Here is a 21,689-nt window from a genome sequence, read left to right as displayed (position 1 = left end):
CAGACATACAGAATGTACCCTAGCAGTGGAAGTGTGGAAGGTTGACGCATGGAAGAATGTTACATGGAAGGATGTCACCTGCCAAGATGTCAGAATGCATCAATGAATATTATGAACGGACATTAAAGTGAAATCTGATGGAGACAAAATTATATCATATGCTAAAGCGATATGAAAATACTTAGAAGCAACAATGTAACTGAAGTAATAAAAGTAACATGTACCTAAAGCTAAAGCAATCACGGATCTAAAGAAGATGAAGTAACTTTCGCGCCTAGAAACACTTGTGTACAGGCATTTCATAAATGCCACATCACATCATAACTTACTGACCAATAACTGTAAATACGCAGTAACGCAAGGTAGAAAGAAAACATATAGAAGCTTGCTATAGAGGAATATATAACATGGCAAGGACGGCCAAAGTAAGAAAATGGACGCTGGCTCACCTTGTACGTAACCAAGCTACCTCAGAAACAGGCCGAGGCTGTAGAATCAGGGGACGCAGAAGAAAAGCTCAGTGTGCAGAGCCAACGATGAGTCAAGGTTGCCACAGAGTTAAGGGTGCTATTTTTAAAGGATAAGCACAGAGCACAAAGGGAGTATGTGAATAAGCTCTGAATGTGGGACATTCTTCATAGGTGAAGGAAGAAGAAAACATCTGTGAGAGTCACACTGCTGGTCAATTAAAAGCATACAAAAGTTCGTATGAGATAGAGTGAGCAAATAGCAGTAAATAGTAGGCTGAAATGGACAAATTCGTGGTCTCTTCACACATGACTGAGAAGTCGAAAACAAAGGCTATTCACTAGAGCCTTAAGCTAAAATAGTGATGTGCTTGCACTCCCTTAAATGTTTCAGGACAGCAAGGAGGCAACAAGGTCATCTACAAACAGAACACTATGGCTGATAGCCTACCGATGAGAGATGATGGACTAATTGGGAAAATGGGGATTAGTCTGATGGCAGTCAAACACATAGATTTTGTTTCACGTACGTGCTGCTAAAGAGCCAAAAGTCCAATGTTTGGATTGTATGCCAACCAATCAGTGGAGTTGAGGGACAACCTAACATGCAATGTAGAATAACCGAATCCACTGTTGTTTTGTCGCCTATAATCAGTACTATATTAGAGGTAGTTTGAGGCATGCCCTACAGATAAAGGGTAGTCAATGATGTACTAGTCCTTATATGTTCTAGAAGTAGATATGTTCCCCATAATCAATCCTGCCCCTTGAAAGGATTTGTATTTTGCCACATAGAATGACATCATAGATGATGCATATTGGGGTATAAGACCTCGATGTAATCGAGCTGATGTGCAAGTGTGCATGCATCAGTCCGACGTCTGCCAGTTTGCCCTGCTTTATTAAATTGATAATAAAGTAGTACTTTGCCATATTCTTTGAGTCTGTCCGATTATTTGGTCCAAGATCATTATTGTAATTCCATCTAGAACAAAAGACGATTCACATTGCTAAACGCACAACACCGTCTGGTCTCAGTTTATTTTAGGAAGTGACATTGCATTTACATGTGCATCCTACTTCCTCCTAGGCTTGGTATATCTGTGAAACTTTTGCAGCCGACTAGCTTCTCCATAGATAATCTTCCCATCTTGGGAGCATAATTTGAACTATGGCTAGCTTTCAATTGAAGAACTTAAATGCTATTGGATATGTTCCCATGTTCATAAAATATTGCTGTTCTGATTATCATAGAGAACATTCTACTTTCTCAATTAAGAGCTAAACTGTGATATTACGCTTGGTCTCCAATTGATCTATTTCCAAGACAAGTACTGTAGTTTCCCTACTTTACGTCAGATTTTCCGGGTCCCTTCAAATTCCGCTTAAAAGGTGAAATGCAATGTTGTTTCACCATCCTTTTCTGCCCATGAGTTCAATTCCAGGTGCTCTTCAAAATTTAATTTTAAAATCTGCTTTGATTAATGTGTATATAAAGCAAGTGTGTAAAATGCACCCCAACCTGGGAACTAGGTCTGAGGGACGTTTTACTCACTGTTGGAAATAGTTTGTGCTTGTTTACCCTTGAATTTCAGGGTTCCAACAAGCACAGGACTAATGTGAGGAAAATTGCCCTTCGCCTGAGTGTAGACAAATGAATGGTAGGCAGCCTAGTATGAGGGGTCAGAAATGTGAGGCGGACAACTGTGTGAAGGTTTTCAACAATGCCATTTTATTAAATGAAAAGGTTGGATAAACGCTTCACTGCCCCATCCCTGATGAGAATTTCCCTGCCCAAAATAAACTAAAAGGAAACATAGTGATATATTATCAGTATCTACTCATAATCTGGGTGAATTCCCCTTCCCCAGATTCAAACTGGGTTCTGCTCCACAGTGCCAAAGAAAATTGAAGCAATCCTGGTTTCCAACAAAGTTCTAATATAGTTTGACAACAGAAAGTTCCAACACTCCAGTGATTCAACAAAGAAAACAGAAGATTCTCCCTCGTTCTTGAGCAAAAGCAAAGTTCTGAATTATCCTCTTCACATGCAGAATATTTTTGTTGTTCAACCATTTCCCGAACAGCGTTTCATAAATAGCAAGTGCTTCGGTGGTGAAGAACAACTTAGAATAGCTCTACAACAGCTTCACAATGTTCAGTATTTTGCAGCATTTCACGTTTAGCAAGTATTCAGGGATAAGAACATTCACATTAATGCTCTTCAGTACTCCTCTGCAAATTATGCTCCTCTCCCTCAGAATAACCTTTTCTAGAAGGCAAGCCTTTTTGCCACTCTCATTTTCCCACTGCACAATTAGCCAAATACTGACATGGATAGGGTCGTATTCCGTTTCTTCCTTGGCTTTGGCAATGTGTGTTTATACCAGCGGTGATCATATGCTTCTCAGAATGTGAGTAACAAGTGGCACAACCTTTGGGCCTTTCGTTAGTTTCCCTTCACATTTGGTAATGTTCGCTGGGTTTGAATTGCCTTGTTTTTGGTTTCTCTTAGCTTGGGCAATGGTTGTATGTATTAGCTTTTAACAATAGTGCCCCATCGGGCTGCTGGATATTCCGTAAACTCACACGCTTAAAGTTACAGTCATTTGGCTTTAACCAATGCGATTTCCGCTGCTTTCGGACAGTTCAAGATTCAAAAGTACTTCTAATATCACTTTCAGTAGCGAAATACCTGCATTGAACACGCCAGTGGTCTCTGAGCGCTCCAGTGTCACTGTAGGTCACTGTAACCTGGTGAACTCACCTTATAAGGCATGCGCATCGAATCCCCTCGCTGCTCGCAGGTGTTCTACTTCTGTGGCTCTCAAGACCCGGCAAACAGCTACTTTGAGTCTGCCGCCGCCCACGCCACTCAAAAACGGCAGAGCTCCCTCTGCTCCCGAGGTTCCCTGGGGCTCGCCAGCCACCGGACACAGCCTCTTGGGAAGGAAAGCTTCCCTTGCTTTCACTTCCTGCTGTGCAGCCTATGCACTCTAGTCTGCTGGAGGCACAGACACTCTCAGGACCGACTACTGTCTTCTCCTTAACAGTGGTCCCGATGTCATCTCCCTCCTCCAGCATCTGCATCGAGTGCATGCAGTGCTCTGCCTGCTCATGCTGCTCAACCTGCTCTCATGGCCTGCACCTGAGGGGGCCTTTTACGCCTCCCCGTCTCCCGCAGGTGTGGCTCATTTCCATTAATAATCTGACCACTCCAGCAGCATTTTTCCTCTTTAGACCTCTTATTCGTCTAAGTACTTAAGAGAATTATGGGACATGAAGTCCCTAATGACAAAGTTAGTTTTTCTCACTTCCTCAATTTTGCAATAAGCCATCAGAAGATTGGGTTAGTCACCCCATGTTTCCTAGTGTCATCCAGACGTGGACCCCTTGCTCACTGTGCTCAAGAGGCACAATTCCACCTCAGTGATGAGGCTCGACTAGGCCAAAACACGGGTCAGAGTGCAAGAGAATTGCCATAGCATTTCAGTGCTGGACTGCCCATGTGGGCGGGACAAAGACTGATAAGCAAATGGATATTTCTCCTCTATGAAAGGCAGAGTGAGCTAAAGTGTGGCTGTGGACTCTCGAGTGGGTACCTTCCCAAAGAACCGGTCAAATGGCTGTGTTCGTTCTCATACCGGGGCAGCTATGGCTATTTTTTGACATTTCCATTAATATTCTGTCCACTCCAGCAGCCTTTTTCCTGTTAACCCTTCTTCTTTGTCCCAGTACTTAGGGAATTAGAATTATGGGACTTTTCTCAAATCCTCTATTTTGCAATAAGCCATAAGAAGATTGGATTTTGGTGAAAGTTGAATAAGGGGGTTTCCCATTCCTCCTGACCTCCTTCCCCCCCTCATGTGATCCTCCCGCAGAACACCAACCCCATGGACAGGATCAGAAAGAGCCTGCCTTTCGCACGTGAGAGGGGTCCCAGGCCAGGTTTTCTGGAGGAATCAATGTTTATTCATCACACTAGCCAGCACCAGTTTTAATGGCTGGGCTCACTGTCCATGAGCTTGTCACTGTTCTAAGGCAGTTTCAGAAGAGAAATGAAGGCTATCCCCAATTAACAAATTCATAACATTAATGAGCACGGAAGACATTTAATTTGTGTGCACAAAGTACAACGATATTATGCAGATAAGGATATCAAAGCAAATGGGGATACACTGATTTACCCAAGGTGAAAATTACTTTGGTCAAGATAGGAAGTCCAGGTTAGGAACCATATCCCCAGTTTCCAAATTCAAAATGCATACTTCTCTGCATCTCCTACATTTCCTTACCCTGGTTTGCTGCCCATTGCTCGCCAATGAAATTTCTAAGCATTCTCACATTTCTTAGATAAGAAAGCTGAAGCAGATAGAGAAAGATATCTGGGTAAAATCGCACAGTTTCGTGGCAAGTAGGGAAACGGGTGTTGGGATAAGTGGTCTTATCTCACCAAATGTATATGCCTTGTGGGAAGAGGCAGAACAACACCTCTGTACGCAGTAAGAAAAACACAGCAGGGGGGATTAAATGATCCTGCACCTGGATTATGACAAGTGTGTTGTGAGACAGGCCTGGTATCAAGAGAGACACAGACTTATAGTTCCAGAATCTGCATTTACTATAATGCTGGGGTTGGTGTTAAACCTAACTGGCCCTACCTCTAAAAGGATGGTTCCTTCAAATGATGTCTCCAAGAGCGGTCAATGTCTGAAAGTCCAAAACCAAAATCCGTCTGTGTATAAACCTATGCTTGCCCTCACTCTCTGATAAAATGTGGTACGATTTCTCTTTAAAAGAAAAATAGTGATTCAAAAAAATATATATCAAGGCTGGTTTCGGGTGGTCTTCACACCTGGTATGGCTTGGTTAGTATCCTCAATGTTTAGCACAATCAAAAAATAGTGGTTCATCAGCTCTTGTCCACAAAGTTTATTTACTCCGTTCAACAAGACCCAATGTCTTTAGATCCTGGGGATTCCCTTCCCCCAGCTTCACACTCCTTCCAAGTTTCAAATCAAAGATATAACACAGTCTCTTCCACGCTTCTTAGGCTTCCCTTCCCAAAGCTTATGCCTCCTTGTTTTACGACATAAATGTTCACCTCTGTTAGGCCTCTCAGAGTTCCCTTCTCCAAGCCCAGGCCCCTTCAGATTTAAACACAGGTTCAGTTGTGTTAGGCCTCTTACAGTTCCCTTCTCCAAGCTCAGTCCCTTCATTTTCAAACATTTTCAAACACAAGTTCATTTCACCAAAACAGTTTCTCCTAAGCCTCTCACAGAGTTCCCTTCCCCAAGCTCAGGCCCATTCAGTTTTAAACACAAGTTCAGTTGTGTTAGGCCTCTTACAGTTCCCTTCCCCAAGCTTAGGCCTCTTCAGTTTCAAACAGAAAGTTCAACTTTTCAAATATGTATTCACCTTGGTTAGGCCTCTTGGGGTTCCCTTCACACGAGTCCAGTTTCACACACACAATTTCAACTTGTCAAGATGTGCCCTTCTCGTATTTACAGTTCCTTTCACACACAACTTTCTCATGGGGTAATATCAGAGACATTCGAAAAAGCAAGGTTCTTGGCTCATCCTAAGCACTACCACTCCGATCTTTTGTCTCTTTTTGCATTTCCTGTAGTTGATTCTCTTTGATCATTTCCTCTTCCAGGTGCTTCCTGCACAACTTGGCCATCTTCCACTTGGCTGTGCACACTTGCACCTTCTTTGTCTTGCTTTGTCTCGGCTTGCCATGCCCCTTGGACCTTCCCTTTGGGTTCACTTTCTCTTCACTGTGCCTCTTGCACATTCATTTCTTTACTTTTGTGCACCCTTGCATCTGTCCTTTTCCTTTCCTTGCCTCTTGCACACTTGTTTCGTTCACCAGTGCTCACTTGTATTTGTATTTGTATTTATTTATTTATAATGCGCACCAAACCCAGAGGTAGCCAGGCGCAAAGGCAGCAAGAGGGTTGCAAAGCTTAGTTACATACAGTAGGGTGAGGTCCAGCTGCGGTTACATTGCCGGACGTATCACACCAAATAGGAAGGGTAGGACATAAACATTGTAGGCTGCACTATATACATATTTACATTCAATGAGGTAACACTTGCACCGTCACTTCACTTTCGGGTCACTCGCACCCTGCTTGTTTACTTTTTTTCAATTTTCGTTGCTCACTTGCACCTTTCCTTCACTTTTGCATCACTCGCACCCTTCTCATTTATCTTCAAGCCTTTGTCCTCCTTTACGCTCTCTCAGCGCTTGTCTTGGTTTTCTTTACCTTTTCTCTATCTTTCTAGGTTTCCGCTTCGTGCTGCTTGCAAATTCTGTCTTTTTTCCCTCACGCTCCTGGGTTTCTCTCACTATCTCCTTTAAAAAATCACTGGGTAGTGTTGCGCCGGCGAGAGGTCCTCTCAGGGCATATGGGACCGAGGTCAGGGTCTCACCACCTGCCCCTCAGACATCCTTAGGACCAGCAGACGTCCCAAGGGAACGAGCACTCCTCCACATGCCACCAGCAGGACATAGGCTGCCTCAATCCAGCTCCCTGAAGACACAGCTCCCTAGCCACGCTGCAGCCCCTCTCAGGCACCGGGCCAGCATTGCGGCACACCGCGCTCCTCCAGGGTCCACTGCCTTCAGTTCCCTGCTCCTTGGCTTCTCGGCTTCCTTCAGGATTCACAGCTCACTCTCCTGATTATGCAACACCACACCTTTTATACTTCACTTAAGAGTCAAGTAGAGTCAGGTATGAGTAGTCAATGTGAAATGCCCGACAACCTAATGGTAGTAGGTATCAGTCTTCCTTTTGTTTCTCAAGGTGTTTCATGCAGGTTATCCTCACTAGTCCCGGTTGACTCTTCTTCTTCCCAGTATTTGTCGTAAATTAGGAGGGCGGCGATGGAATGGGATTGCAAATATCCCATGAAAGCCGGGGAAGGTGTTTCAGATGGGAAATGGGGAGAGGTGGTCTCCCCTAGGTATTCTCTGCCCAATCTCCCATAACCGTCCACTCAGCTGATCCTCCCTCGCTTGTCTACCCCCAGGGCCAGGATCCAAAAGCAATGGCCACCAGAATGGAAAATCCCAGGGGCGTAGGTGGGAGAATACAGTCAGGTTTTTCACAGTATGCTTTAAATAATATTTATTGAAAAGAAAGGCTGGACCAGGTTACTAAAAAATCATTGATAACAGTCACCAACATGTATTAAACCCCACCAAAAGCTAGAGGCAAACTTGCTTTCAACAGATCAGCAATTAGATGGTTAAATTACGAGGGTTGGAAGCAGAAACAGCAGTAGCAATCAATTCACAGAACTAATGCCCATGAATATGATACAGAACTTCTGGAGCTAAAGTCTGATTAAGCCATTAGACCATGCCTCATCTTGGCATTAATGTTGCTGTAATGCTGCAGTTTAAATTAGTGTTTAGTGAGTTGCACAAGGTCAAAAGGTTTTTGGTTCAATGGAAAAGCCTGGATTAGAACCAGGATCTTTGTATTCTAAAGTCGGCAACTATGCTGTTAGTCAATATCTATTCTCTTTCCACTGTGGCCCATATTTATATATAAAGCTGAATGAATGTATGTGTGTATGTTTGTCTGGCTATACAAATCCACACCGTTGAACCCACATCTACAAAATTTTGCATGGATTCCTCTTTTGTCTGGAGCATGATCGTAGTCTATGTTTAGATGGGGAAAAAAATGGGTGTGTGTGTGTGTGTGTGTGTGTGTGTGTGTGTGTGCGTGTGTGTGTGTGCGTGTATGTGTGTGTGCGTGTGTGTGTACAAATTGTACCTCCTTCTGTTTTTTTTTAAATATAAATTGAATGTAGGCCATAATACTAGTATCACACATGTTCTAGTTAAGAAAAACTGCAGTAGGTACAACTATAGTACCCCACCAGCCCAAGTAAAGCTTGAATATCCTTTTTGGTCCTTGGAAAGAGGGACATCTTGGCAGCTTCCACCATGTTGTGATGAGGGTACAACAGGCTGTTTCCAATATGGAAACCCAAGTATTTCACTGAACTCTGAGCCAGATGGTATTTTGATGGATTGGCTGTCAGTCCATGGATTGGCTGCGAGTCCAGGTTTTCTGAGGCATCTGTACTGCAACAGATGCAACAAGGTGTTTAAAATTGTCCCCCGAGGTTTGGCTATGGCTCATGAGATCATCTGCGTTTGCTCCAGTGTAGCTTTTGCAGGGTTCTTACACATGGTCCACTGGAACATGGCTGGAGATGAATGCAAAAGGTAGCACCGGAACCGGAAGAAACTTTCCAGAGTCAAGAAGGCATTTTCTTTTGAGCTCCCGGGTCCAGGGGCACTTGCCAATAACCCCTTGTCTTCCCCAGTTCATCAATGGTTGGCATGGAGTAGGCATTACATTTGGATATCACATTCAGTCTCCTCAAGTCATTACAAAATCTCCATGTTTGGTCGGGCTTAAGCACCAGCACTATTGTGGAGGACCATTTGTTGCAGGATCCCTCAAAAGTACTCACGTCCAACATCTTCTTCAGCTCGTCTCAGACTATCTTCTTCCCGACTTCGGGTAACTAATAAGGTTGGAGCTGGATTCTTCGTCTGTGTGGGGTTTGGATTTTATGGGAGATTCGTTTAACTTTATTTTATATATTGGGAGGAACAATGCTCTTTTGATCAGAAAAGAACGTACAATAGGCCTGATTCACATAAGCAGTTTATAATGGCAATCCCATTGGAAATGCTCTGTGAATCAGGCACAATATATATAAAATCAGATTTGATAGGAAGCAGTGAGCTTCTTACAATGTGATAGGCTTGAGCGACATGACCAGGTTATGGAGGAGAGCAAATGGAACAGTCACTGGGGACAATACATGAATGGACCTACATAGATTAAAGAACAGCCAACATTAGATATTATTAAGTGCAGCTAGGTGGTACAGCCAGCTGTGATAGGAATGTGACTATGATGGGTGAAGTGCTAGAGTGTAGGCAGAGAAAGTGAGGGACAGAGGCAGGTTAGAGGTAAGGGAAACATGTTAGCTAGAAAGCAGATGAGAGGTAGTTTAAGAGGGTTTCTTGGAAGCAGGGAGGTAGGCTTTTTAGTTTGGTTTTGAACAAATCCACGTGAACTGGACGTCTGGGGGAAGAGAATTGCATGCAAATGGAGCAAAAAAGAGAGCTGGAGAAGAAGCATAGGCAAGGCGGAGTGCCACCAGGTTAGTCCAGGAGGCAGAGTAGAGATTATGAGAAGGCTTGAAGAGTTGGATAGAGGAAGATGGATAAAGTGGTGACTTACCGTGGATAGATTTGTGAACCTGAAGAAATTTAAATGTGGCCCTGTTTTGCATAGTCAGCCATCCAGACTGGTGACAGTATGAGTAAGTAGGTGTGAAGTGAGGGAGTTCAAAGAGTCCTGTGAGGGAGTTCAAAGAGTCCTGTGAGGGAGTTCAAAGAGTCCTGGAAGCACAGTTAATGATTTTGTCGGGAGGACAGAAAGCGTAGTTGGGGAGGCCAAAGAGGATGTTGGCACAGTAGTCCAGTTTAGAGAAAACAAGATTGGCTAAGAGATGCTTGGCAGTGTTGAAAGGAAAGAGGTACCTGATTTTCTTATTATTTAGGAGGTTCAAGCGAGTCGCCGTTGCAGCTTTGGAGATGAAAGTACAGAAGGTGTGAGAAGGGTCATAGATGACGCTGAGATTTCAAGCTGAAGAAGAGTAGGGGAGTGTGTCGGATGGGAACTGGATAGGCAGGAGAAAAGAGAGAGTATTTGGTATCCAGTAATATTATCCTTGTGGTTTTGGTGTCCCCCCCCACCCCCGCATGTGCAAACCACAACATTTTTGTCAGACAACATCTTTGCAGGGACATTATCACATGGAACCGAGTAGTTGACAAGGAAGAAGAGCAGCTATGTTTTGGTAGAGTTTAACATCAGAGAGTGCAAAGTTACCCAGTATTTAATGGCAGAGAGGCAGTTTGAAATTTAAATAAAGAGATCAAAAGGAAAATTCTGGAAAAGAGAAGAGTAACCAAAGGAGGAAATGAGTTCCCCAAGAGCAGAGGTGTAGAGTGTATAGGACCCAAGACAGAACCTTGCGGAATATCAAGTTGACAGGTGTTGTTGCTCCAGGAGACAGAATTGGCATGGTGCTGGTAGGATTCAATCCAGGCAATGGCTTGTTCGCAAATCCCTAGAAGAGCAAGAGTATTAAGGAGAACAGAGTGATCGATAGTGTCACAGGCAGCGGACAGGTCAAGGAGAATTAGGGTAGAGGATAGGTTGGAGTGCTATGCAGAGGCAATAAAGTTGAAGACATTCATGAGATCAGTTTTCGATGGGGTGGCAGGAGCAGAAATCTGCTTGTAGGGGGTCTCAACCATTGTGCAGGTCTCAGAAAGTGTGGAAAGATGGTTTAACACAACTCTTTCAAGCACTTCAGAATAGTGCAGAAGGAGAGACACAGGCCATAGGTTAACTGGTAGGTTTGGGACAGCCCCTTGCTTTAGTTTCAATGTGAATTACAGACAAACATTATTGACTTACCGCCACCAGCATCAACATCATGACAATTAGTCCGCCATATGACCAGGTATGGTAAATGTCTGAGTTAACATCATTTTTAACCAATACATAACAATATATTCCCCTGCATCCCCCCCTCCCTTGCCCCTTAACAGACTAAACAAACCAGCAGTGGCATAACAGAGTTCCTCCAATTAACAGTCAGTCCATCTTTCGTGGGCACTCCCCACGGGCCAAACCAGTCATGACCCCCCTCAAAGCTCTGAAGAATTTCGGAGCAAAGCAAGCCTAAAGTAATTCTGTTCTCTGTCCGATACATAGTCATGAAATGGGAGCCATACTGCAAGGAATTTCTGGTATTTGCCGCTGGCCAAGGCACACACTTTTCTCTATCGCCATAATTCCCCACACTCTTACCCACCACATAGCCACAATTGGGCCCTGTTCTGTTTTCCAACCATGAGCTAGCATGATCTTTGCCACGGTGAGCATGTGTGTGATAAGGGCTGCATGAGCCCCACTAGCATCATTAAGGCCTTCAACCACCGCCCAAAATACCACCACCGTCGGTCTCTGAGGTAGTTGTATACCCAATATGTCCTTGATGTGGCTCCGAATTTTATTTCCAGGAAATGTGTGCCTTTGGTTAGGACCACAACATGTGACCTGGGTCCCCCACTTGGCCACAGTATCGCCAGCAGATGGGGGAAATTTCGGAATTAGACGATACAGACCCATATACAACTGGAAGCATATTTTATATGCTGATTCTTGAATGGTCGTACATTTGGAGCTTTTACCAACTCAATTCCAAATCTTGCCCTATTCCTCCCCAGTTATGGGAACCCCCAGGTCTTTCTCCCATTTGGTCATGTAAGGCAGGCCATCCTCAGGCGCGGCCCCATCTAACAGGCGATCTAATCTTGCGACTCTTTTTTATGACCCCTCTCTCATCGTAAGCTGCAAGCCTACAGGTATTCTATCAGCTGCCATTTCTGACCACCCTATTCGAGATCCAATGTCTGATCTGTACGTAATGGAACCATTCCTGTTCCGTCTCAGCGAGTTTCATTTTACAGTCCTCAAATTGCAATGGGGCTCCCGCTTGATAGAAATCCCTTAGAGTTAATGTTGTTTGCCCTGTTCAATTCGCCAAAAATCTAAGGGATCTGACTGGTGCAAAATCAGTGTTATCATTCCAAGCTGGCCGCCGCACATTAAAGCAGTGCGTGTGGGTGCTCCGTCTTGCATATTGCAATAATCTAGAAGAAGGATTATCTCGAAGCTGGTGATCCGACGCAGAAACATGTCTGGATTAGACACAGGAGCATAAAGACATTGGACAAGATGTTCCAGAACTCGTACCAGTGCCTTAGGTTGGAGCAGAGGCTTGCGGTTTCGTGGTGTGGGCGGTGGTGCTGGATGGGTTCGGTCTCCCTTCTGTGGATGTGTCGGCTCGCCTGACTCTCCCTCTGGAGGGACCCTGCCTATCTTGGACCAGCACCAGTCGGATATTAGAGTGTGTGTGGCCGGAGGGGGAGCTGGGCACTATTGGAGAAATCCCTCCTTGTGAGAACATCCTTTGGTTGGAGCTCTTGGACTACGTGTGGTGCCCGACCTGGTGGTTACCCACCCCGCAGGGAGCTCAGTGTGCTTGGCGTCTTGCATGGCAAACCGAGGTGGCGGTATCTGGGATCCAAGACCCCCTGCCTGGGTGTGCGTGGCACAATAAGTCATCAAAGGTTATATCTGACCCCCACGGATAAGGCATAAGCTCAAAGATTATATTTGGGCCCCCAATTGACAGTTGTAACCTTCTTCCGAAGTACATTGGCATCTATGCAAGCCCGTACAAGGGGATATTATAGTGCAGTCCTGTCTTCTCTGCTCCTGCTCTGGGGTCTGAGAGCCTTATATAGGAGGTGGTTAGAGACGCTTTATTTGATTAATATTTACCACATGACAGATGCTGTTAGAAGACACCCAAACACCAATTGATCTGCTATGCAATGGTGATCCCAAAAAAGCAACCAGTACTGGGGAGCGGCGAGACAACAGTTTGAAGCTTATCTGATGGTCATTAGTTGGACACTCGGACTGTAATGAGCAACACTGTATTCTGCATATGCCGAGAAACAAAAAGAAGAGTCTGCCCGATTAGGCGCGCTGCGGCTCACCAGACACGTTCTAATTCATTAAACAAAAACTTTGGGACAAAGATCCTACCGCACCTACATCTGCAGCTCACGAAGTTCTCACCACATCCGTGCCACATTCTGAAGAGTTAGTCATAGCCGCCTCCAAGGGAGATTTCACAAAAAGCTTTCAAGATTTCCAAGAAAAATGTTTTGCCTTTTTTCAATCAGTTCTATTTTTACTACAGAAATTAGGCAGTCACTTACGGATTTCAATAAGGAAATTGCAGCTTTGGGTGACCATGTTAATACAAACGAGAGAGCCATACAAGAACTGGTACAGGAACATAAACAGATGTGGCAAAAGAAGATTTGTCAAGGGTAGCACATAACCTTGAACTGCAATACGAAGATTTGGAAAATAAATCCTGTCGTCCTAACATCTGAATTAAAAATCTTCCAGAAACAGGACTTGGAGCTTAAGGATGCCGTCAGGCATATTTCTTCGGACCGAATATCAGGGGATGATCCTAATAATATTATGCTGGACAGGGTACACGAAGAGGATGGAGAGCAGTGCCCGTCCGTGGGATGTTCTTGCTGCCTGTGCAATATATCCACAGAAAGAACAGATTCTCCTCGAAGCCAGAAAAGCTACCCCTAAAACATACAATGGGCTAGAGATTCAACTGTATCAAGATCTTTCGCAAATAACCCTTCAAAAATGCAGAGAAATGCAGAGAAATGCAAGGTGGTGGTGAAAACTTTGCAGACCCATGGGATCAAGCAGAAAAGGATTTTCACGTTTGCTTTGATTGTACAGTGGAACAAACACAGCATAGAATTTCCTCTCGTAAAGCAGGAATAGCTATACTTCAAATAGAAGACGACACAACTAGAGCCTCAACAGACAAAGCGACAGCCCATAAATCGACAAAGGCGCAGAAACGGAGGTATACAGAGAGAAGATTGGAGAATCCGACTCAGGGGTCTGATTTCAAAGCCATCATCTTAGACTAGTCGCAAAGCATAATAAAATGATGGGCAGAGAAGCAGTAATCCTAAATTAGACATTGATGGAGTACGACATCTTGGATTCGATCTGTTCAGGTAACAGATGGGGGTTTTAGGATACTCTGCACTTTACCCTGGGGTAAATGTTGACTCACAGCTGGTGGTTTTCACCCCAGAAAACACTAGGTACTATGGATCATGCCTGGGGACATTGAAGAGGGGGACAGGGGGAACATTTCCAGTTGGGGAAAGGAGTGTTAATTGTTGTGGGGAGGGAACAAGTGGGTGGGGGAATCGTTGTGCATGGGATTCAAAATTGAATGTAAGCAATGTGCAGGTTCAGTCTTTCTATATTTTTACTGTGGAACCAATGTCAATGAGTTACTGTTCAGATGTCTGAAGCTCAATATTAGGGGTCTAAACACCCCATTAAACCGAAGAAAGCTTGGGCCTTATTGGGGCACCACTAACCAGAATTGGTGGCATTTCAAGTGACTCATATCCATGTATTGGATATGCACAAATTGTGTCCGCGTCATTACACTGTTATTGTTCAAGTGAATGCTGTGGGGAAAGTCGCAGGGGTTACTGCAATAAGATCTGGATTCCCAGTTAAAGTGCTACGTACTAAGGCCCATAAAGAAGGTTGTTATGTTTTCATGGTTGTGGAGCTTGGGTCCTTTAAGCTAACAGTGGCTTCAATATATGCCCCCAATTCAGGCCAAGAAGGCTTCCTAAATATGACCCTTGCACAATTAGAATATTTCTTATTGGGAGAAATAGTACTTCTTGGAGACATCAATATCGCTTTGGGACCCTATACGCAGTCAAAGCAGTATAACTCGCAATGGCCAACCTCCCCCATCTAACTCATTAATACAAACATTTGCACAGATGTCCCTGGTAGATATTTGTACAATGCTAAAGGGCTCAGAGAAGGGTTATACATTCTATTCACATGTACATCGCTCCTTTTCACGTATTGATTATGCCTGGGCCTCAACCCCACTCTTTGGCAACATCACGCAGATTGTATATCAGATCATGCCCCGATCTCTACATGAATATTCCACAAATCCCGCAGACTTTGTGGTCTTGGAGATTTCCACAAGAGCTGCTGAGGGATCAAGTTGTTAGAGATAAAAATAGAAGAGCAAATTGGGGAGTTTTTCGACTTGAACTCTCCTGGGGAAACCTTGCCAAACGGGACATGGGATGATTTCAAGGCAACTTTAAGGGGAATCCTGATTAGGAAGGGGCTAATTAGACACAAACAAAAACAGGCATTGGAAATGGAGCTGGTGGAAGTTTTAAGATGCGCAATGAAAGAAATTGAAACAAATACGGGCCCGGGAGTACAAAAAATCTATAGAACAGCAGCGGGTAGGTTACACCTTTTTCATACAAAAAAAGCAGAAAAATCCTTGTTATACCTCAGACAGATATATTATATAAAAGCTAACAAGACAGATCGCCTCTTCGCCAGAAAAATCTGGCAGAAAGCGGCCTCCCAAATTATACAACTGATTTGGCTCCCCTCAGACGAGATTTGTACGGAAACTCCCCAAATTATTTCACAATTCCATACTTTTTACTCCAAATTATCTCAGTCGGAACTTCCTGATTCACGGCAACAAAAAGCACATTTAGACGCTGTCATTCTTCCCCATATTTCATTAGCTGACCAGAACATGCTTGATCGGGATTGTGAGAAACCTGAAGGTGTCTCCCTAGCTAGTCCCCGGGGATCTGTCATCCAGGCGGCCAGCGCATGGTCATCACTATTGGATCGAGTTCCTGGGGGTGGACCAGTGAGGGAGGATCACCTAGATGGGGGGTCCTTGGGGAGTGGGACACTGATCGGTGAGATGCAGTATCCCCCATCTTTCAACACCTTTTCCCCATCCTACCACGTAGGATATTCCACAGTACTGTCCCCCCCCTTTCCGGCACGAACACTTTCGCACAACATGAAAGACAACAGACTAACACCAGAGCCGTTTACCTGACATGTCCCAATACAAGGCTCAGGCAAAGTCAGGCAATTGAGCAGAATTACACACACCTGACTGCCCTTTCCCTTCCCCACAGGGATGAAAGGTGTAGCACGAGAGCACAGGACAAGCAAGGCAGACCAAAAGATGCAAGAGCTAACTCAGCACAGCAGTTCAAGAGGAGGCAAAAGACGGTGAAGTGACCTTACTCTTTCTGATCAAGGCCTGTGAAACCTCCGCAGACGAAAACATAAGTCTGCGAACAATAGCCAGCGTGTGTTGCAGCAGATGTCTACGGTACATGAGACCCTCCTCTGCTGATAACCAAGCCGGGGAGAGACGTGGGTCTCTATGGTAACAACCTTGACTCGAAGAAGAAGAAAGGTAAGCAGTTCATCACAGCCAGTGATTCGAGGGGAGAATCAATAAAAAAAACGTACTCTGTTAAATGAAAAGTAGCCAACAACAAATTTGAACTTTGTGAAACATATAAAGAAACTATTGAGAGATGGAGGGGAAAACCCTTAACAGAGGCGACCGGCACCACGTGGGTGCTCACGCAGGAAACTCTGGGCGATTAACCGATAAGAGACTACCATAACCAGAAGGCCTTGGGAAGAGGCGAAGTCCTTGGGAAGAGGCGAAGAGAGGTTAAAGTGGTCATACAGGGGTCTTGTAAAATCTTCTGTACCATTGAAAGTCTTTGACCGACCGATGTGTGAAAGAAAGGGAAATGAATCCTGTATGTTGAAAACTAGTTCATGAACTGTGTGGTAAAAGTTGGCAAGAGTGAACCCGGCAGAGGGATCCTGGCAAAAAGGACGAGGTCTGAAGTCCCTATGAACAGTGTGTTGTAAAAGTTGGCGAGAGTGAACCAGGCAGAGGGAAGCTGACAAAAGGGACGAAGCCCGAAGAACTGTTTTAAAAGAGATTCAGATTTGTGAAAGTAAGAAAAGCCAGAGTGAGCCCGAAGGAGTGAGGCGAACGTCTGAAATAGTTCAGAGCAGCCCTCCAGATAAGGTGTGTATCAGTCCTTTTTACGCACAGAATCTTGTCTATTTATGGCAGCACCCCCATACATCATGGAGCTCACTGGTGACAGTCTGGCTAGCAGCAGCTTGCAAATCCACTATTTACTTTAATAATCAACACAGTTCCTTGAAAGAAGCAACTGGGATGAGTACTGGTCTGTTTAATCTGTTTAACACTCTCCTCTGTTAATGATTCTATCAAGATAATACTTTCTGAGTAATGTAGAAAGGTATAGGCGTTTTGTTCACTCTATTCAACTGCTTGCATTTTGTAGGTTACAGTATTATTAAAGCATCTTGAATCATGAACATTGTTTTCACTTGGCTCTAGGAAACAGGTAGTATTGTGTAAAATGAAAATTATCTTATACAAGGGCTGCATTTCTGCTTCATTGGCTTTAATAGAGGCAGCGCAGTTGCAGCAGCATGGGCATTTCATACTTTGTTTTCTTTTCATCACAGAAGCACACCAATTGCATAGCTAGGCATGTGGTCTGAACTTTAACTCCCTTTCTGACCACCCACCACAAGCAGGTATAATGGATACAGGTAGAAGCAGTGCTGTATATATTTTCAGTGGCACAAATTGTACATGTACCTCTCAAAGGACTGCCATATATTCAGACAGTTATCAACGGAGCAGCTATACCATACACATGTCATTGCACAATGCCAAATATTCACAGCAGGGCGGATTGCATCATGCCCACATTTCTTAGCAGGACTGCTAGGTTTTGGGACAGTGCCTGAATTTCTTAACAACGCTGCTGTTAAGAAAGCACGAACATGTGTTGGCATTTTCTGTAGCAAGCTAATGTACTGAGCCAGAACAGTGTCTGAGCTCTTCCCACCAACCTCCTACAATGTGAGAAGATGGCATTGTTGTCATATACTTTATTCCCTTCTAATCGGTCTTGCGCTTTTCAAAACTCCTGCGTCTCCTATGTCCGATTACTGAGTCCCACTGCCAAAAGTCTAGTACATTTCAAAGCCTCATTATGAATCTCCTGACTAATGTAGAATAGTGCAAACAGGCTTAGAGCTTTTGACAAGCCATTTATGTCAGGCAAGCCTCACATGGAACTACCAGTGCCCTAACCCTATGTACCTTTCGGTGTCAACAGCCTGTTGCATGAGCAGTGTTGTGAACAAAGTTCTGGCTTTCTCCATGTATTCCCTTGTGTTCTGTACCATGAGATGATCGCTTGTCTGGCAGTTATTCAGTACTTCCCATTCCTCTCGCATTATATTGAGTACATGTCTGGGTTTCCTCTCATACACCAGTACAAAAGTCTACTGATATGGTGAAAAGAACCCAAGGGATCAGATCCTCCCAGTTCTTCCCCTACTCATCCATTATTTTCCACAGTATTATTTTCAGAGTTTGGTTGAGTTGCAAGACCAATCCATCAGTCTGGTGATGATAGACCGATATTCGGAATGTCTTGATTCCCATGAGCTCCTTCATCTCCCCCATCAACTTGGACATGAAGTTGCTTCCCTGGTTGGTCAAAATGTCCTAAGGCTGACCATCGGTGAGGACCTTGGTAGGCTCCCTGCACCACATTGGGAGGAGTCCCTGCTCCCCACTGACAGGGTCCAGTCCCAGACGCTGTCACAATGGTTGGCATTTATTTGGGATTCAGGTGTTTACTGAGATGGCTTCAATAATTCAACAACTTGGGTGTAGATTTTATGTATTGTATTATCAAAGTTGTAGACTCAATGTGTGAAACCAGATATTACATGAAGAGGCCTGGTATGTTATCATTAGAAATCCATTACTCATTTAGTGAATCATTACTCAATTAGTGACTCATTTAGGGATTCAGTTATCCATCATTCATTCTGAGTAGTGACATTAGTTATCCATTATCCATATTATTCAGCCATTTGCAATTGTTAGAGAAAAAGATCTGTTATATTAAGTACACAATACATACAGAGACGTAGAGCCGTTTTACCGACGTGTTGACCTGGCTCCTTAAGAACAACTACAGGACAATCCTATGACAGAAAGATCAACCCACGTCCGCTTGCTACCCCTTTCTCTTACTCCCAGGTCAATGCTACCTACTATTTTTTAACAAATAAATGCTAGGTCACCACACACAAATTATACTAAACGTTTTTATTTCATATGAATCACAATAACAAATGTAATAACCTTCCAAGAACAACTCCTAAAATTTGCAAACAATTCTAAAACTCATTTTACAAAATGTATCCTAAAACCATTTTCCATATGTAAAACAACCTGTGTTGTGTTCAACCCTGTGACATCCTGCATAGGCATCACAAAGCTAAACCATATACAAAAAAGAGATCACACTGTCTCAAAAGACAAAAAAAATGGTCGATAGCCCACTGGTTCCTTTTGACTAAAGGATACCACATGTACAGTATACCATCTGTTAAATACACTCGACCCTAATCAATGCTATCCTGGGGTGAATTCAACTCGATATATTGTATTACTAGTATATTGTCACTAAATCACAATACATTTTGATTGCCCAACATGTTTCGTTCTTCTTCATTCCATTTCATATATTATACCAGAACTTCATCAGGGGGACCATCTATTCCCTTCTCTCATGTCTCTTCATCTATGGTGAGTTCGCCACTGTACAACACTACACTCAACTGGATATATGCCATCCAACACAAGGGTATTGCGGGGGGCACTTTGCTACACACTTCTTGACCTGGGAGAGCAAAACAGAGGGAAAAATAACAAGAAACAGCAGTCAGTAATGAACGCTTCACTGCTGTACTACTTACACAGTAACTAAGTATACTGAAGTAAGTCTTACCGTGTCGTTCTTCTACAAAATCTCTCGACATCGGTTAGTTTAGGGGAGAGTCTCAACCACTGGGTAGGACTACTCAATTCCTGAAAACACACAAGACAGGTAGACAACTTAACCAGTGCAAAAAATCTTTGGATGTAAACTATCTTAAAATCTGTTCAATCAACATGTACCGATTCCAATTTATACTTCAGGTACCACAGAGCCACTCAAATTCAATTCACAATAGCTTGACGTGAGCAACTGCAGAAAACACTATCAACCTGCATGTACTAATTATTGTGACCAGTATTACTTCACTAATAGTATAATCCACTATGTGTCATTATCTTCTCGCCAATCATCAAATACGGATACACTATGTTTCTAACACTGATGTCTCAATCTCATAAACAATAGACATGTGTATTACGTCTTCATAAGAGGGACCTTATGAACTGACTCGCATCTGATGACACGGAAACCCGTGTGTCTTAATATAGAGTCGCGCTGTCACTGCACCTCTTGTGGCTCGAAGCACCAGAAGTTACTGCCGCTAAAAAATAAGCGGGTGAAATCCCCATTAGTTCATTACGAATCTCTCAAGACTTGTGTCTCAGTCACATCATCATACCCTATCGTGTCACGAACAATAAATCGCTTACCAGCTCGTTAGTCGGAACACATCGACCGTGTCCTTCTCCTGTGGTGTAGAGGCTCACCCTGTTCATATCCATGGAGTGTTCAGTCGGTTCTTATAACTGCATCACTTTAACGTTGTACGTCCCGCGTGTGCTGCGTCACATCACGTGAGCGCTTCCAATGTCACGTGCCCAATGTTATCGTGTGGACCGCTCCACGGGGAGCGCCCAACTCTCTCACACTCAGTGGTCGCGCACCTCGCACCAGTCAACCGAAGTGCAGCATGTGCTCCAGATCACACCGAACAGCGGTAAGCATCTAAAAAATATATTCTACCGCCACTAGCCCACTTCCATGACTCGCAATATATTAGTTCACTCTAACTGCTAGCTAATTCACACACTCCCCGTAGGAGAGATGTCCATGCACTTGTGAACAGTGCAATCTTGCCAAGACAGACATGGTCCCACTGGGTCCCTTCTGTATATTGTATACCCGTGGATATGAGTCAACGCTGCATACCAATAGCTGCAGCTCCCTTACTCCTATACATGGATGGGACAGCACTGCTGAGACATCACAGATGTTATGTAAAATTTTCGGCATGAGTGATTGAAGAGACCAACTGCCTCAATGTCCTACGCTCTACTAGGCATACTGTCAGTGTTTCCAAGAGTCAAATTCATTCAGTCCTTTAGTGGATGACTCAGTTAAGAAAATCAGCCATTGTTCCTTATACTGCAATTTCTTAACATCTGCATCAGAATTACTTGTTTTTTCCAGCTGCCACAACACTGTCCATTTTAATTCATCCACATCATGACCCATCGTCAAAAAATGACCAACCATCGGGGCCAGTGTGTTACGATTACAAATACAACTCCTGTGTTCACCTATCCTTGTAGTCACTTTGCGTTCGGTCATCCCGATATAAATTTTTTGGCATGGACACCATACTGCGTATATTACATGTGTGGAATTGCAGTTCGTAAATTTGGTTTGTAGCCACATCTTCGGGAGTCCCAAATCAACTTGTTTGGTTTTGCAGGTATATTTACAGTTAACACACTTTCCACAAGGGGCATGTCCTGTAACTACAGGTA

At 43.9% G+C, this 21,689-nt stretch overlaps 1 protein-coding gene across 2 annotated transcripts in view; it reads right to left on the bottom strand.

The window, feature by feature from the left end:
- The window catches only part of BROX (BRO1 domain and CAAX motif containing), a 904,523-nt gene that overhangs the window by 749,893 nt on the left and 132,941 nt on the right, over positions 1 to 21,689 (bottom strand). The window contains exon 2 of one of the 2 annotated variants that reach the window (XM_069608616.1): positions 10,054 to 10,193. The exons of the other annotated variant lie outside the window; for it this stretch is intronic. The gene's annotated coding sequence lies outside the window, so the exon portion shown is untranslated. The remainder of the gene's footprint in view (positions 1 to 10,053; positions 10,194 to 21,689) is intronic. 2 annotated transcript variants of the gene reach the window in all.

Source organism: Ambystoma mexicanum, chromosome 4q (assembly GCF_040938575.1).
Source record: "Ambystoma mexicanum isolate Mex_15411 chromosome 4q, UKY_AmexF1_1, whole genome shotgun sequence".
Lineage (NCBI taxonomy): Eukaryota > Metazoa > Chordata > Amphibia > Caudata > Ambystomatidae > Ambystoma > Ambystoma mexicanum.
The sequence above is the reverse complement of the archived record's forward strand: the minus strand, read 5'-3'. Positions and strand labels throughout refer to the sequence as shown.